This window comes from Entelurus aequoreus, linkage group LG05 (genome assembly GCF_033978785.1).
Source record: "Entelurus aequoreus isolate RoL-2023_Sb linkage group LG05, RoL_Eaeq_v1.1, whole genome shotgun sequence".
Lineage (NCBI taxonomy): Eukaryota > Metazoa > Chordata > Actinopteri > Syngnathiformes > Syngnathidae > Entelurus > Entelurus aequoreus.
Window position 1 is genome coordinate 88060282 of NC_084735.1, and position 6846 is coordinate 88067127.

Here is a 6846-nt window from a genome sequence, read left to right on the forward strand (position 1 = left end):
ACAAGTCGCACTCTGTACCTGGGGCGCGCGGGGTCCGATGTTCCTGGGTCTCGGGTCACTCACGGGCCATCTGCATTCTCGCCTTCGTCTGCCGTCTTGCGTCACAGGAGCGGAGCAGGAAGCTTCTGCGTGGGTGTCGGACTGCGGAGACATCAGGACAGCCGGCGCCAAGCAGGAAGGAGGAGGGAACTCGCCGCCAATCTCCACCATGGCCTGAGGAATCTGGGATGCAGAGACAGGCGTCTTCGCCCCGGCGCCATCGCTCCGTCCTGGTGGAACAGCTCGTGCGTTGTGGCCTTTGGGTGTCACCACCAACGAAGCTATTTGGCTCTCCGCCAGTTGTAGGGTGTCAAAGGTCATCTTTGTGCCAAACTTTTTTCTGGCCCAGTTAGAAGCAATAAAAAAGGAGGACCTCCAGTTGTAGCCAATTACAGGAGTCAGCTCGTCCTTCACAATTTGTAATGATATTACGTAATGCTTCTTTAAAATGTCCATTGTAGCCTCTGCCCAATTTTTGGCATTAATAGCAATACAAGCCTGTGTGTCGGCATTGTTTAATGCAGGCCTGATCCTATTGGCCAATGCATTTGCCATTTTAAAAAGTCTGTGGCTGTTCAGACTTATTAATGTTTTCCAAATGATGCAAAACTGTGATGATGTTTTGCATGCATTTAATTTTGAGGCCGAAATTGTTGTCTTGGAGCCCATCTCCGTTCTGATTGTTATTGCCTGCTGTTTGGCCTGGGCGTGACTCAGAGTTTCGGCCACGCCCATCTTCATCTGATTGGCCAGAGCGTGACACAGAGTTGAGGCCACGCCCTTCTTCATCGGCGCTGGCAGTTAGCCAAAATGGTGGCGCCGCATGGCTTGTGTTATTGCCACAAGCCATGAACGAAGGGTTTTGACTTTTATAAAACCCGGACATTGTTAAAAATATTAAGCAGGCAATGCGGAGGTATTTTGTCAATGTGTCAATGGGCAGATAAAGTAGAAAAATGAAAAATTCAAATTTCGAAAAAAATAGCACTATTTATTTGCAAATATCAACTGTGACAAATCCTAGCAACGTTTCGGCATTAAACCTTCATCAGGCGAGATAAGTCACAGAAAATAGTCTAAAGAAAAAAAGGTTCAAAAAGCTTACTAGAGGTCGGGAAGCTGCTTTCATCGATCACTCTGGGCTTATGACAACTTTTCTTCGAGGCAGGAAGAGAGACCAGAACTGCCTGCCGCCGATTGGTCAAGCAGGAGACATGCATTATGGGTAATGTAGTCTAATGACACTCAGTGGAAAAAAACAGCTTCCTGAAGCGTCCTGTCTGTATATTATGCATGTGCCATCTGGTGGATAAAACCAGTGACTACAGTGCACTGCATCTCAATCAAAATAACACTGCCTAATGCACAAATAATGACTAAAATATAATATAAATCACCTTAAATTATGCTCTATCCTCATGGAATATAGAAAAGACATAATTAGGTGGCAGAGAACTTCATCCCTAGCCCCATAATTGTGACCCAACATATTTTATAACCTAATACTTATTCCTTGAAAAAACTGTGATACAGGTTATAACAAGGTTAGCTTTTAGGCACCTACCATAGTGGGGTTAGGTTTTAGGCCCCTACCATAGTGAGGTTAGGGTTAGGATAAGGGTCAGGGGTGGGGGTAGAATAAAGTTCTCTGCGGCCCATTGTACACAAATTCCACCTTAGTTTGTGCATTGTCAAGTGGTTAGGGTTAGGGTTAGGGTTAGGGTTAGGGTTAGGGTTAGGGGTTAGGGTTAGGGTTAGGGTTAGGGTTGGGTTAGGGTTAGGGTTAGGGTTAGGGTTAGGGTTAGGGTTAGGGTTAGGGTTAGGTTAGGGTTAGGGTTAGGTTTGGGGTTAGGGTTAGGGTTAGGGTTAGGGGAAGGGGGAGGGGCAAAGGGAGTGCACTGTCCGTCTGCAACCCGTCAAGGCGACGCCCACGCCAAACGCAGGACCCCCGGGACCCCATCCGACATAACTCCCATTGCGGGCGCTCAATGTGGTGGCAGACACACTCAAAAAATCCCTGCGGCTGTCCAACGACGCGTTTCGGCCCCCTAGGCCTCGTCAGGTTGGCTTTTGACCTCGTGCCTGCTGGGACACTTCTAATTCCCTAGCAGGTGGAGCACTATGGGCTCCTGAGGCTTCCCTATTTGTCTTCACGGCCGGATGTCCCCTCATCACGGCCGGAGAGGGAATGAGCCTGCTGGCAGGAGGAGGATATATATAGGTGAGCTGCAGGGGGGCGGGGCTTAAGCTCCCCACTGCAGTGTCGCCAGCGACTACTCAAACCTATGGATCAAAGAAAACGCCTACATGTGTGATGTGTCCCCTCGACATATGTTGTGCATCACACAGTGGCCAAACACACAGGTAAGTATGGTTATGTTTGGTGAATGTATTTAAATGTTTTCTTTGATCAATCCTCTGACTCCTGTGTTGATTGTTTGAGGCGTCTGAGCCCCTCACCACATTTCGATAACAGGGCCGCGGGGGACCCACGAACGGCAGGGCGCCACCAAGCGACGGGTTGGAGGCACTGGCGGGTTAGGTTTGGGGTTAGGGTTAGGGTTAGGGTTAGGGGAAGGGGGAGGGGCAAAGGGAGTGCACTGTCCGTCTGCAACCCGTCAAGGGTTAGGGTTAGGGTTGGGTTAGGGTTAGGGTTAGGGTTAGGGTTAGGGTTAGGGTTAGGGTTAGGGTTAGGGTTAGGGTTAGGGTTAGGGTTAGGGTTAGGTTTGTGGTTAGGGTTAGGGTAAGGGGGAGGGGCAAAGGGTGTGCACTGTCCGTCTACAACCCGTCAGGCGACGCCCACGCCAAACGCAGGACCCCCCGGAGGGTTAGGGTTGGGTTAGGGTTAGGGTTAGGGTTAGGGTTAGGGTTAGGGTTAGGGTTAGGGTTAGGTGTTGTTGGGTTAGGGTTAGGGGAAGGGGGATGGGCAAGGATGCACTGTCCTGCTTCAGCCCGTGCCGGTAACGTCAAGCTCCAACGGTAGGCCCTCAGGGCACCCTGCAAGAAAGAAATCACAAAAGCATTAGATGTGATGTCAAACACATTGTTGGACCTGATTCCAGCGACGCGTTTCGGCCTGTCAAGCCTCATCAGGCTGGCTTTGGCTTCTCCATGTTTTCTCTGCAGCGTGATGTCCTCTCATCGAGCGCTGTGAGGGAGATGTGCCTGTCTCAGGAATGGAGGAGGTTTTGAGCAGGAAGGGGGCGGGGCTGACACCCTCCACATCAAGGCAAAAAGATATATGCCTTGATCTCCCTCAAACTCCTATTAGGGTTAGGGTTAGGGTTAGGGTTAGGGTTAGGGTTAGGGTTAGGGTTAGGGTTAGGGTTAGGGTTAGGGTGAGGGTTAGGGTTAGGGTTAGGGTTAGGGTTAGGTTTATGGTAAGGATTTAGGGTTAGGGTTAGGGTTAGGGTTAGGGTTGGGGTTAGGGTTAGGGTTAGGGTTGGGGGAGGGGTTAGGGTTAGGGTTAGGGTTGGGGGAGGGGTTAGGGTTAGGGTTAGGAGAAGGGGATGTGCACTGTCCGTCTACAATCCAACGGACTGACACTTACATCTCATTTAGGCCCCCCGGATGTCTGGTGCCCAATTTGGAGATCCACAGGAGCTCTGCCCTGTGACGTTGGGCGAGGCTCCATTTAGGATCCGTCTCTACGACAGTCACCCGGACGGAAGACCATCCGTGCAGGAGGAAATGCTGAACCAGGTGAGTGTTGGTATTTTTTTGTCTAACAATGTTGTATTTGTGCTGGGCGAATCTCCTGGCTAAGGTATTGCCCGTCTCGCCCACGTACATACACCCACATTGCTGACAACGGATGACATACACACAGTTCTGTGTGTGTCGGCCGCCACGGCACAACGGCTGGAAAACCTTGCGGTTATGGGGGTTCACCAACCATTGTGAGTGGCGGACAAGGGCGTCCCTCTTGGTGGAGGGCGGGTCTCTCAATGAGCAGACCCTGGCCCTGACCAACTGATCATTCAAGTTGGGGTTCTTGCGGTAGGCCGGCACCACATAGCGACCAGGCAGCCTCCCACTACTCTCCACAAAGACCCGGAAGTGGTTTTTGACCTTCCAGGCGGCCCGCGCAGCCGAAGGAGAGTAGGTGGTGATCAGAGGAATCATGTCTGTCCCAGGGGGAGGTCCCCTAGGGTCCAAGAAGCCCCTCAACTGCCGTCTGAGGAAGGACCTGGAATAGCCCCTCCTCATCAGAGCAGAAAAGAGGGTCCTCGAGGCCCCCAGGAAGTCCTCCCGTCTGGTTAGGGTTAGGGTTAGGGTTAGGGTTAGGGTTAGGGTTAGGGTTAGGGTTAGGGTTAGGGTTAGGGTTAGGGTTAGGGTTAGGGTTAGGGTTAGGGTTAGGGTTAGGGTTAGGGTTAGGGTTAGGGTTAGGGTTAGGGTTAGGGGTTAGGGTTAGGGTTAGGGTTAGGGTTAGGGTTAGGGTTAGGGTTAGGGTTAGGGTTAGGGTTAGGGTTAGGGTTAGGTGTTGGGGGGTAGGGTTAGGGTTAGGGGGAGGGAAAAGGGAATATGCGCTGTCCGTCTACAGCCTGCCAGAGTGACCCCACACCCAGAGCACACCCCCCCAGGGGACCCCAATCGGACAACGCCGAGAGCGGTGTCAGACACATCAACCAATTTCTTCATTATTTTTATGAACATGCGACGCGTTTCGGCCTGTTTGGCCTCATCAGGCATGTAAAGCTTCCACACTTGAGGTCTCCAGCAAGATGGCCACCTCATCCGCTGGAGGGTTAGGGTTAGGGTTAGGGTTAGGGTTAGGGTTAGGGTTAGGGTTAGGGTTAGGGTTAGGGTTAGGGTTAGGGTTAGGGTTAGGGTTAGGGTTAGGGTTAGGGTTAGGGTTAGGGTTAGGGTTAGGGTTAGGGTTGGGGTTGGGGTTAGGGTTAGGGTTAGGGTTAGGGTTAGGTTTAGAGTTAGGGTTAGGGTTAGGCATAAAGAAAAAGAGTTGGTTAGGGTTAGGCATAGAGAAAGAGAGTTGGTTAGGGTTAGGGCTAAGGGTGGGGGTGGGGCGATAGAAAAGAGCGAAAAAAAAGAATAAGAAGGGTGTGCACGGTCCGTCTATGGCCCAGCGGGCTCGCACTCACGTCTCATTGAGCCCCCCCGGGTGTCTAGTACCCAGTCTGTGGATCCAGAGGCCTTCCGCCCGCCTCCGTTGGGCGGCACTCCATCTGGAGTTGGCTTGGACCACACACGCCCGGACAGAAGCCCACCCGTGCCGGATAAAGTGTTGGACAAGGTAGGTGGTGGTGTTCTTCTGCCGGACAATGTTATATTTATGTTGGTGGAAACGGGTGGCGATGGTGTTACCCGTTTCACCAACATACATAGCACGGCAACGCTGGCAGAGGATAACATACACGCAATTTTTGACCTGCCCGTCTCCTCTGCACAGCGGCCGGAAGACCTTACCGCTGTGGCGATTGACCAGCCAAGGGATGTTCCGCAAGGGAGCGCTGCTCCGGGCCGAGGGCGGATCTCCGGTGGAACTGATCCGAGCCCTGACAAGCAGATCACCCAGGCTGGGATTTTTGCGGTAGGCCGAGACCAGATAATAGTCCTTCAGTTTGCCGCTTTTCTCCACAAAGGTACAAAAGTTACCCTTGACCCTTCTGGAAACCTGTACCGCCGCAGGCGAGAAGGTTGTAATGAGGGGGATCATGTGTTTACCAGGGGGAGGCTTCTTCTGGTCCAGGAAGCACCTGAACTGTCTCCTGAGGAAGGATCTGGAATACCCTCTCTTCCTCAGGGCCGTGAACAGGGCTCCCATGGCCGTTACAAAGTCCTCCCGCCTGGTGCAGATCCGGTGGAACCTCAGCAGCTGGGACTTCACCAATCCCGCGTAGGTGTGTCGGGGGTGGAAGCTGGTTTTGTGGAGGAGGGCATGGGTATCCGTCTCTTTAAAAAACACCTTAATGTCCAAATGGTGAGTGGAGGTGAAATCCGGACCCTTGAAGGTGGTAGTGTCCAGGAAGTCCACTGACGTGGGGCTGGTGGTGGACTTAATGGTGATACTGGGGTTGTGGGTATTCAGGGTGTGGCGGAACCCCTCAAATTCCTCCATGGAATGAGTCCACACCCCCCAGATATCATCCAAATACCTGAAATAATGGAGGGGCCTGATTGCGCAGGCAGCAAGGGCAGAGGTCTCCCATTCTGCCATGAAGATGTTAGCATAGGCCGGAGCAAACTTTTTGCCCATGGCCGTGCCCTTGATCTGTAGAAAGAACCGGCCATTGAACTCAAAGTCGTTCCTCCTGAGGTTGATGTCGAGAAGCTGGAGGAGTTCCTTCTCGGGCCTGCTAACATCTCGGTATTTATAAAAAATGTTTTTGACGGCTTGGATGCCCTGGTCAATGTCAATATTCGTGTACAAACTATCAATATCAATGGTAAACAAGACTGCCTCTTGGGGAATGATCAAATTTTTAATTTTGTCAATAAAGTCATATGTGTCCTTAAGATAACTCTCGTGTTTAATGGAGAGTGGGGTCAAAAAGTAATCTATAAACGCCGCCGTCCTGTAGGTTTCACTGCCGCAGTCGGACACAATGGGCCTGCCCGGGGGTATCTCGTACGGTCGGCTCCACTTGTGTCGTTCCTTGTGGATCTTGGGGAGCAAGTAGAACCTACGGGGGCGGGGCTCCGATTCGCCCAAGAGGTAAGTCTTTTGTTTGTGGTTAATGAATCGTTTTTTCATTAAATTTTTGACTATGTTTTCGACCATAGGGATCGTTTGTGGGTAAATGGGCGTGGCCAATGGTTGGTAGTAGGTGGTGTCACTCAATTGTCTGG